The sequence below is a fragment of the Ichthyophthirius multifiliis genome, assembly GCF_000220395.1.
Source record: "Ichthyophthirius multifiliis unplaced genomic scaffold scaff_1120509251251, whole genome shotgun sequence".
Lineage (NCBI taxonomy): Eukaryota > Ciliophora > Oligohymenophorea > Hymenostomatida > Ichthyophthirius > Ichthyophthirius multifiliis.
The window spans coordinates 143,163-154,057 of record NW_004086056.1 but is presented as its reverse complement, the minus strand read 5'-3'; the positions used below and the strand labels follow the sequence as shown (position 1 = coordinate 154,057).

General features: G+C 13.5%; 20 annotated features.

The window, feature by feature from the left end:
* Positions 1 to 143: 143 nt before the first annotated feature.
* Positions 144 to 206: a microsatellite.
* Positions 207 to 621: 415 nt separating this feature from the next.
* Positions 622 to 662: a microsatellite.
* Positions 663 to 2,000: 1,338 nt separating this feature from the next.
* Positions 2,001 to 2,082: a microsatellite.
* A 327-nt stretch (positions 2,083 to 2,409) lies between these two features.
* Positions 2,410 to 2,459: a microsatellite.
* Positions 2,460 to 3,797: 1,338 nt separating this feature from the next.
* Positions 3,798 to 3,847: a microsatellite.
* Positions 3,809 to 3,854: a microsatellite.
* Positions 3,810 to 3,855: a microsatellite.
* A 4-nt stretch (positions 3,856 to 3,859) lies between these two features.
* Positions 3,860 to 3,935: a microsatellite.
* Positions 3,883 to 3,935: a microsatellite.
* Positions 3,936 to 5,372: 1,437 nt separating this feature from the next.
* Positions 5,373 to 5,485: a microsatellite.
* Positions 5,486 to 7,717: 2,232 nt separating this feature from the next.
* Positions 7,718 to 7,797: a microsatellite.
* Positions 7,728 to 7,758: a microsatellite.
* Positions 7,798 to 7,923: 126 nt separating the features above from the next.
* Positions 7,924 to 7,988: a microsatellite.
* A 560-nt stretch (positions 7,989 to 8,548) lies between these two features.
* Positions 8,549 to 8,659: a microsatellite.
* A 177-nt stretch (positions 8,660 to 8,836) lies between these two features.
* Positions 8,837 to 8,883: a microsatellite.
* Positions 8,884 to 8,917: 34 nt separating this feature from the next.
* Positions 8,918 to 8,972: a microsatellite.
* Positions 8,918 to 8,973: a microsatellite.
* A 634-nt stretch (positions 8,974 to 9,607) lies between these two features.
* Positions 9,608 to 9,670: a microsatellite.
* Positions 9,671 to 9,934: 264 nt separating this feature from the next.
* Positions 9,935 to 9,977: a microsatellite.
* Positions 9,978 to 10,087: 110 nt separating this feature from the next.
* Positions 10,088 to 10,133: a microsatellite.
* Between the last annotated feature and the right edge of the window lie 762 nt (positions 10,134 to 10,895).

Here is a 10,895-nt window from a genome sequence, read left to right as displayed (position 1 = left end):
AAAATAAATTTTAAAAACTCGAGTACTTGTTTAAAGTCATAATAATTTAGATAACAAAGTTAAAATAATAAGGTTTGATAATGATTTTAATATTAGTAAGAAATATAATTTAGATAATTTTGATTAAAATATATAAAATTAAAAATAATAATAATAATTATAATTATAATAAAATGAATAAATTATATAATAACAATAATAATAATTTATTACAAAAAACACTAAACATATTTAAAAATAAAATAGCTTAAAAATTAATAATTAATGGAATAAATATTTCAATAATGACGAAAATTGTGAAAGATAAAATTAAAATTAAAAATTTTAAAGCAAGATGATTTTTTTTCTTAATAAAATAATTTAGAAATGAATAAATATTAGAATTAAAAATAAACTTAGTTATAAAAAATGTAAAATATTCAATTTGAATTTAAAGGAAAGAATGAAATTTTATAAAAATTAGATTTTACTAAAAAATCGATATGTGAAGAGAATATTGAATATTCAAATAGTGAAAGAGATTAAAAATAAGTTATTAAAAATCTTGATAAAATTAAAATTAGTTAGATAGAAAAACAAAATGAAGATTGATAATAAAGAATTTATTTTTTTATTTAATTTAAAATAAATATAGGTAAAAATTAAAATAGATAAAATTAAAAAATATATATAATTTATTAAATTTGTTAAAATAATATTTTAGAAATAATATCTTTTATATATATTCTTTATTTTCAATTATTTTTATTTAAAAAAAAGTAATTAAATAATTAAAATAATTATTTATTTATCTTATAATACAATTTTTTTAGATAATTTTTATTATATATGAATTCGCTTTAAAAATATAATAAATTTAATGTATTTATATAATAAATAGTTTTTAATTAAAATTCTTTTATAATTTTTGCAATATTACGATAAATATATATAATAAACATTAAAATTATTTACAAACATTTTTTCTATAATATAAAAATATAATTATTAAACTATAAACACTATAATTTTTTCTAAATTTAAAGTATAAATATGGACTCAATTAAGGTCATTAGATTTCATTATTACAAAAATATATAAATATATAAATATTTATTATGAATATAAATATATATTATTTATCTCATAAAAAATACAAATAATAAATATATAATTATACAAATCTTTTATCAGAAATATAAATAAATATTTTAATCAAAAATTATATCTTTTTTATTTTGTAATTACTAATAGTTAATAAAAGTTATAAAAAATATGTAGGAGTATAATAATGCTGTGAAACTTTAACTTTAATAGAATATATTCATTGATCTGATTTTAATTTTTAAACCTATAATTACTCTTATTCTGTATAATAATGCTTATGCTTGACTAAGGATAAAACTATAACTAATTATGAAGATGGATTTTGCTGGAAAAAAAAAATTTTATAGAAAAATTGCATTAAATTGGAAAAATGCTCTAAAGATTGTCTTGATTTTGGGCTTACTTAAAATAATACCAATTAAAAATGCTCCGAACCTTTAGATTGTGAAACTAATTGTTAAAAAATAGCTTGTGTATGTTTTGATTATTATAAAATTAAAGGAAAATTGCTAAACCTCAATGCTATTTAGAAAAATTAAGATGCCACAATAACCATACTTTTTGTAAAAAATATGGATTTGATTAAGTCAAAAAGATGTCAGTTAATGTATTTGTCCTCCTGATATGTATTTAGATAACAGTTTTTGTAAATGGAATGATGAAAAAATACAATTATATTTTTTTATTTATATAATATTAATTATTCATATTGTTTTCTTTATTTTGTCTGATTTTTTTGTTTAAACAAAAAAAATCAAAAAAAAACGCATGAAGTTTATCGAGCTTTTTTTTTAAAAAAAAATACATACAAAAAAATTGAACAATTAATTTAAAAAAATTATTGAAATATTAGTCTAATAATTTTTATAATTTAATATTTAAAAAATAGGAATAATATTAAAACTCAACAATAAATTAGTTATTATTTTTAATAAAAATATTATTTATTTTTATTTAATTATAAATATTATAATTATTTATTATTTCTAATTAAAACAAAAAAATTTAAAAAGTTTTTTATATATATATTAACATTTAATTAAGTTTCACTTTTTTTCTTCATTTGTTTCTTATTCATTAATATTTTATTATTAATCTGTCTATCTAAAAGAAAAAAGATTTAGAATAATATTTTAATTTAAGGAATTTTATTTCTATTTAATTTATTATTAATTATTTTCTTGAGGCTAGTAAAATTAATTATTTTATAACTTCTTAAGCATTTCTTCATATTTTAATATTTATTCCTAGTTTTCATCTTAAAACTTATTAGTTTTTATTAATTATTATTTATTTTAATCAAAATAAAAATCATTAATTTTTTTATTTTAATTTTCCTTATTCTTTTAATTTTCATTTATATTTTAATTTTCTTCAGTTTTAAATATGTTATTATTGTTTGTTTTTAATTCAATAAAACTTTTAGATTTAAAAACTCCATCAAATTAGAAATTATTTTCAGTAAATTTACATTTTTGTTTTTAAATATAGTTGCTATCTTTATTATCTTTCACTTTGATAGTTTTTTTCATTAAAGTAGCAGAGTTATGCAAAAGTTCAATTTTTTTAGTATATTTTAATATTTCTTTGTGCTTTATCTCACTAATTTCAAACCATTAAGGTTCATTGATGAAATTATGCTAATCAAAAATATATTTCATGCTAAAAAATTCCTACAATTATTAAGTAAGTATAATGAGTTCTTAATATATTTGAAAATATTGCAAAGAGTCAATAGTAATAAGAAGAGGATAAGTATCCAATAAGCCTGTAATTTCTTTTCTAATAACATTATAGTAACAAATACAATCATGTAAAATTAAAACTGCAATATCTTAAACAAACAAATATTTTTTATAATTTTAAAAGGCTTTTTTAAAAATTTCATTAATTTTTATTATATAAGAAAAAATGTTTGAAAGTTTAAAAAGCCACATAAATTTTAATTTATAATCTAATTTAGTATCTTCTGATACAGGTAATATGCCTTCTTCTATACAAATTTTATAGATTGAATAATTATTTGATAACCTAAGTAAATAATTGTAATAATAAATAAGTATGCTTTGGCCTATAAAATCTTTATCATTTTTAATACTAATTAAATTTTATAAGCGATTTTCTAAAAACTCATACGTAAATAATTCTCCTAACTCTATTATGTATTTATGTATAGCTATTAAGAATTTTAAACGTATATATATTGGCATGTTATTGTTAGTTATAAAATTAAAAAATTATTATATTGCTTCAATTTATTAGTGTTCTTAATTTTCACTTTGTAAATATGTGCGTATGTTCAATAGATCTTAAGGATATAGTTTTTCAGTATTATTTATGTATATACTACTTTTTTTAATTAGATTTTCTAATATTTTATTTGATTTTATGTTTTAGGTCGCTTACGTGTTTGTAGTATTTGTATTATTGCTTCTTGTAAATAATTTTTTAAAAAACGTTGACATTATTTAATTAATCAACTTTATATTTTTTACAAAATATTTAATTTTAAATGTTAAAAACTATTATTTAAAAATAAAATGTAATGTTTATACTTAAAATAATATATTTAATATTTAAAAATTTAATTACATATTCAATTTAAATAAATAGGAAGAAAATAACTAATTATTTAAAAAAGTTTAAATTAAATTATAAATAAGATAAATATAAAACAACATATTTAAAAATAAAATACACAATTGAATTTTATTATACTATAAAATTAAAATAATTATAAATGAAATTTAAATGAATTATATAATGAATACATTTATATTTAAATAATATTATTTAAATATTATATTTATAACATTACTTTTGTAATATTAATATATATAAATTATTTTATCTATAATTTTATTAAATTATTCATATTATTATTATATTTTTTTAAATAATTTAGAAGTTTTTTAATTAACTATTGGTAATTTTGTACTTGTTAATCTCTTTGATTAATTTTATCAAAAATTCATTTATGTTTACAATCAATTTGTTTGACTTTTACTTTATTCTTTTGTTAAACATTTTTCCGAATTTAATATTAGCTTTATTAATAGAACTTTTTATAAAAAATATTAATTTTTGTAAACTACTGATTATTAAATTTAATTTTATTATTATCCTAATTATTCCTACTATATATTACTTATTTATAGATATGCTTTTTTAAAAAATACTCAATTAAAAATAAAAAAAATCAGTTATCTATTTTTATCTCCTTATTGTTGTTGTCTATTAAACAATTAATACGGTCATACTTATAATATGAAGAATGCTTTTAGAGTTAATTTTGAATTACAATTATTTGTTAATATCCAATAAATTTTATTTTTATTCTAAACTGATTTGCTAATAATTATTTATTATTTATAACTCTTATTTTATAATAATTTATTTTGCTGTATTAAAAATAAATATGACTTAAAATAATATTACTAATAAATTAAAAATAGAGGTGAAAAACTTCTAACTAATAGAATTGTTAATAGTTTCAAGTTTTAAAGTTTAATCATTTTTAAGTTCTAAATATTTTTATTAATAATTGCTTTAGTGAAAATTTTTAAAAAATATACACTATCCAATAAAAAATAACAAAAATATTTATATATAAATTGAAATTATTTATATCAAATTATGTTTCAAATAATATAACACCATAAATATTTATTTAATTTAATAAAATAATATATATTAAAAAAAACAGATAAATTTACTAATAATAATAATTTCAAAATAAGAAGTTAAAAATTATTATTTAATAGTTTTATAATTTTAATGGAACAACAATTTTTAACTATTATTCTTTTGAAATTTCTAATATTTTAATTTTTTTTTAGTAGTATATAAAATATTAGTTGAAATTAAAGAATAATAATATTTAATAGTCAAAATTTATTGAAATTTGACGTAAATTTATTATTTTTAAGAGCTTTTAAAAAAATAATATTTAAATTTCTGTTATTAAAAATTCTTAACTGTAATAATATAAAAAAAAATCGAGATTTTTAATGAATTCAAAGAAAAAAGATTTTTATTTTTTATTACAAATGTGCTTTAAAATATTATAATTTTTGATTATTTTAAAATAAATTGTTAAATATAAAAGGAATGAAATAAAATTGTTTTTTGAAATATATTAATATAATGAAAATTAAATTAAATATATAAAAAAGAAATATGAATTTAAATCTATAATTTTTTAAAAAAGTATGAATATTATATTTTTAATCAATATATTTTGTATTCATATTGATAATATTTAAATAATTTGGCAATTTATATATTTTTTTTATATTAAAAAAATAATTTTTTAATATTTTTTTTTAACTTTGTTAAATATGTATTTTTTTATTATTAAATAAATAAATTTTTAGATTTTTTTTTTTACTTAGTTAAAAAAATAAATATGTTTTTATAAATAAATAATAACATAAATTTTATTTTTATAAATATTAAACAAAAATTAAATAATATATAATTTATTTATATTAAAATAAAATAAATAATTTATTTAATTTTAATTTTATTATTAATAAATATATTATATATATAATTGTATAATTAATAATATAAAAAAATATTAATAATATATAATTTTCTTTTAATAAAATTTATATTTAATATATTATAATTCTTTAATATGTTTATGTTATTTTTAATTATTTCGTAATTTTTTTTATTTACTTTTTTTCTCTCATTTACTTTTTTTTTTAAAAAAAAAAAAAATCAAAATTAAATCTATAACTTTATTTTATATAAATTTGTGTAATTTTTTGGGTTATGATTATTTTTTATATTCAATTTTATTAATTTATTTAAAAACGCAACTAATAATTATGAAAAAATGCTATTTTCATATATATTTAATTTTCTATATATAATAAATCAATTAATATATCGTAAAATAATAAAAATAGAAATTAATAAAATCCACCTCATAAAAAATAAAAAAATAAAATGTAATCATAAAAGAAAATAGCCTAAATATGTAAAAAAATAGGTCCATATTAATTAATTCAAGAAATAGGATAAGGACAATTTGCTCGTGTTTATAGAGGTAAATCAGAATAATCGCAAGAAGATTATGCAATAAAGGTCATATCAAAATAATAAATATGTTCTGACAATTCCGAAATTATAGATAAAGAGATAAATATACTATTAAAATTAGACCATCCAAACATAATAAAATTAAAGGATTTTAAAAAAACAGCGAACAATTGGTATTTAATATTTGAATATTGTGAATTGGGGGATCTAGAGAATTATATGAAAAAATATCATAATGGTAAATTTACATTAGAAAATGTTTAGAAAATAATATTTTAATTATCGTCAGCTTTTAAAGAAATGCGAAAATTTAAAATTGTACACAGAGATTTAAAGTTAGCGAATATATTAGTTAATAAAATCATTAAATAAAACTAGGAGATTTTGGATTTGCAAAACATTTCGAAGATAATTGTTTACTTCAAAGTTATTGTGGAACTCCAATTACTATGGCTCCTGAAATTCTAAAAAGATTATAATATAATGAAAAGTGTGATATTTGGAGTATAGGAATCATAATATATTAAATGATTTATGGAAAAGTTCCTTTATATCCATAAAAAGGTTCACATATTTAAGATCTTATTAATATTATTGACAAAAACGAAATTAACTTTGACGAACAAATTAAAATATCAACAGAGGTAAAGTCTTTGATTATTTCTATGCTTTAAACTAATCCAAATAAAAGAATTGAATTCGAAGAATTCTTTAATCATCCATGGATTAAGAGCGCCGATATAAATTAAAGCTTTTAGTAACAAGAGGAATATAATTAAAATATATTTGCTTTATAAAAAGAAATATTAAATATTATTAAAGAGGATGCTTTAAATTTTATAAATTCAATATAAGAACTAATTAATTTTTTAAATGATTTATTTAATGATAAAATAAATATTCATGGTTAAAATTGTGCATGGTCTTGCATTTTGATTTTACTTGCGAAAACATATTAAACTTTATAAAATGAACTAGAAATCGTTTTTTTAAAAAAAAATAATTAAGAAAATGTTATTATTGTACCTTTTCCTTAGTATGTAAAAGCTTAATTAATAGAAATAAGTTAGATTTTATTAAAAAAACTATAATAGGAATATTTATTAGATAATTAAGAATTAGCAAAAAATAATGATGTTTATAATTTACTTTATTAAAGTATTTTATATTATGCAGATTTTATACTAGCAAATGAGTATTAATATTCTGTAGATATATAATAAAAACTATATTAAAGATGTGTTAAATTATGCGAATTTATTATGTAAATCAATTAAATGTATTTAGAAAAGTTTCAATAAATTACTTGATAACAATGTTTAATATTAATATATAGGATCTATAAAAATAACATAATGCGAAAATAAAAGTGACAATAATTTATTATAAATAAAAATATAAAAATTGAAAAATAAAATACAAAATACTATATTGAAGAATATAATAGAGATTAATTTAATGAGGATTTAAGAAGATAGTATGAAATTTACCTAGAAAGATATGAATAATGTATAAATAAATTAAATAAATGATAATTTTATTTACAAATAAATAAAATACAAAAAAAAATAGAATTATTTAAAATAATATATATATAAAAATATTTATATATAAAAATATACAATATATATATATATAAAATATATTAAATACATATATTTTGTATATTTTTAATAACTAAAAAAAATACGATTATATAAAAATTTTACTAATATATATTTTATATTAATATAAATTATGTAATTTTTACAAAATAAATTATAATATATATATATTTTTATTTTTTATTTAAATTTATTTAATTTATTATATTTATTTTTATAATTTGATTAATATAAATATATTTAATTCAAATAAAAAAAATAAAAAAAATATAAAAATGATTTAATAAATAAAATTCAATTATTTTTTTCTAAATGTTTTTAAATTAAAGGATTTAAGCTTTTAATTAAATTTGAATTTATTATCATCTTTTCATGATTTTAATATTTAGTTTAATTTTATTAATTTTTTTTGTTAGATGAATAACTAGATTAATACTATTTTTAATTATTTTTTTATTTTTATTTTTTTGGTAAATTTGATATAGTTTAATAATTTTATTAAACGTATAAAGGAAAATTTTATTAATAGTTTGACTACTAATTATTACTTTTATCAATTAAATTTATATAATTTGAATTGATTTAACTAATAATTTTATTATTAAAATTATTACTATTACTAATAAAATTTAAATTATAAGATTATTTTAAATAATTACTTGCCAATAAATATTTTTACGTTGAATTTATTAATTATACTTAATTTAAATTAATATAACTTTCATTTTATTAATAGTATTAATTAAAAATATTATTTTAATAATTTTAATTTGGTTCAAAATTATCATTTTTTATATATAATATAGTATTATTATAATTATTATTATAAATATTATTATTATTATTATTATTATTATTATTATTATTTTTATTAATATTATTATTATTATTATAATTATTATTTTTTATATTATTATAAATTATATATTTCATTATATATTTTATCTTATAAACTGTTGTATTTATTATTTTAATTATCAAAATTTTTAAAATTAATTTTTTATTATTTTTCAAGTTCTAATAAATTTGTTATGGTTTGCATTTTTTATTTCTATTAATTATTATTAATTTTTTAATTAGTCTACTTTTTGAAATTTCGATTTATTTATTATATATTTTTCGTTTTATTTATTAATATATTATTTATTTCTCCTTCATTTTTTTACATATTATAAATTATTTTTATATTCTTTTCTCTATTATTTTATTTATTATTTTCTCTATAATTTTAATCTTTCTTTTTTTGCCAAAATAAATTTATGTTTCTTTCTTATTCTACATATTATTATTCTAAATTTTTAAATTAAAAAGATTTCATTATTTTAATTAATTATATTGATTTTTTTATAAAATTTAAGATTAATAATTATTATCATCATTTTTTGTTCTATCTGCTATTTTTTATAAATCATCTATTGAACTTATATTTATTAAATATTGGCATTATATATTTAAAGGGCATTAAATCTTTTATAAATATATATTTATAAATATTAATATTATGTTTATACCTCGAAAAATGTTCTTATATTGATAAAGTTTTCTTAAAACTCAATAGCTTACAACAATTCTTATTAAATTTTTTTTCCTTTGAAGATAAATATTATTATGTAGAATTATTTAAAGATTTATCAATTATGTTTATTTCTTAATTATAAATATATTCTTTTTATAAAACATTTTAATTTTGAGCTTATAATTACGAGGTTTATATTTATTATTAATTATTTAAAGGTTATATTATATTTATTTAAAAAAATGAGGTATTAATTTTGGATGATTAAATAGAAACTTAATTTCTTTATTTTATATTTTATTTATTTCCCATTAAAAGATTTTTTTATAATCATAAAAATAAAAAATAATATAAATAAAATTATAATTTTTTATAAATAATATTTATAAAATTTTATTTATAATATATATAAGAAATATACATTGTTAATAAAAAACTTTACATTATAAACATATTTAATTTTAATAATATTAAATATTTTAATATAATCTTCACTATAATTTTTTTAAAAAAAAATCATTTTAGATATTAAATTAAAAAATACAAAATAATATCTATAATGATTATTCCATTTTTAAATATATAAATATTAAATATATTTTTTCGATTTTAATATTTTAAAAGAAAAATTAATATAAAATAATTAAGACTTGTTATTTATTTTTTATTTTAAATTTTTTATTTATATAATAAATAAACTTTTTTTAAAAAATAAATAAGAATCCTTCTCTTTACAAAAGTTCTATATATTTTTTTTTGTTAAGCTTGAATTTTATTAAATATAGTAATAGTTATTTAAATCTTTATAGTTATTTATTAAAAGTCTTTTTAAATAATAAATATTATTTAATAAATTATAAATATAAATTAATAAAAATTAACATTACATATTTTCAAATGAATATGTTTTTATAAAATAATTAAAATTCCAAAAATAAAAAATTTGAAAAAAACAATGAATAATACAAATAAAAAAACTTAATCATTTAATTGTACTTAACAATGTAATTATCGATGTTGCATAACAGAATTTTAATGCGGAACTAAAGAATTTTGTTAGGATAATATAGACTAATAATAAAAAAATGGATTAATTATATTATTATGTTTAATATTAATATCATTTTTCGTAATATTTATTTATAATTTTATATAAAGAATTAAAAATGATAAAAAAAAAAATTGTATAAATTAAAGACAAATACACAATTTTAATGATAATAGAGAAAGAAATAACTTAAATAACATAAATAATAACGCTAATATTATTACAAATAATAATAATATTAATAACACTAATAATGATAATATATAATAATTTATTTAAACAATACCTTATATATAAACAGTTTATATTGGGGAAAATAATTAATAAATAAATGATAATTATCCAACTTTCAGATGAAATGTAATATTAATTTTTGTTATATATAAAAATTAAATTAAAAATATTAGATTTTTTCTAATTTCTCATATTTTTGAATACACAAGCAAAAACAAATATCTCTCTGTCATTTATAATTATTTATTATATAAATTTATATATAAAAAATTAGTATATTAAATTTTTATAATTAATTAATAATTATTTATTTTACAATTTTTAAATCCTTAAATTTATAATATATTTTTTAATG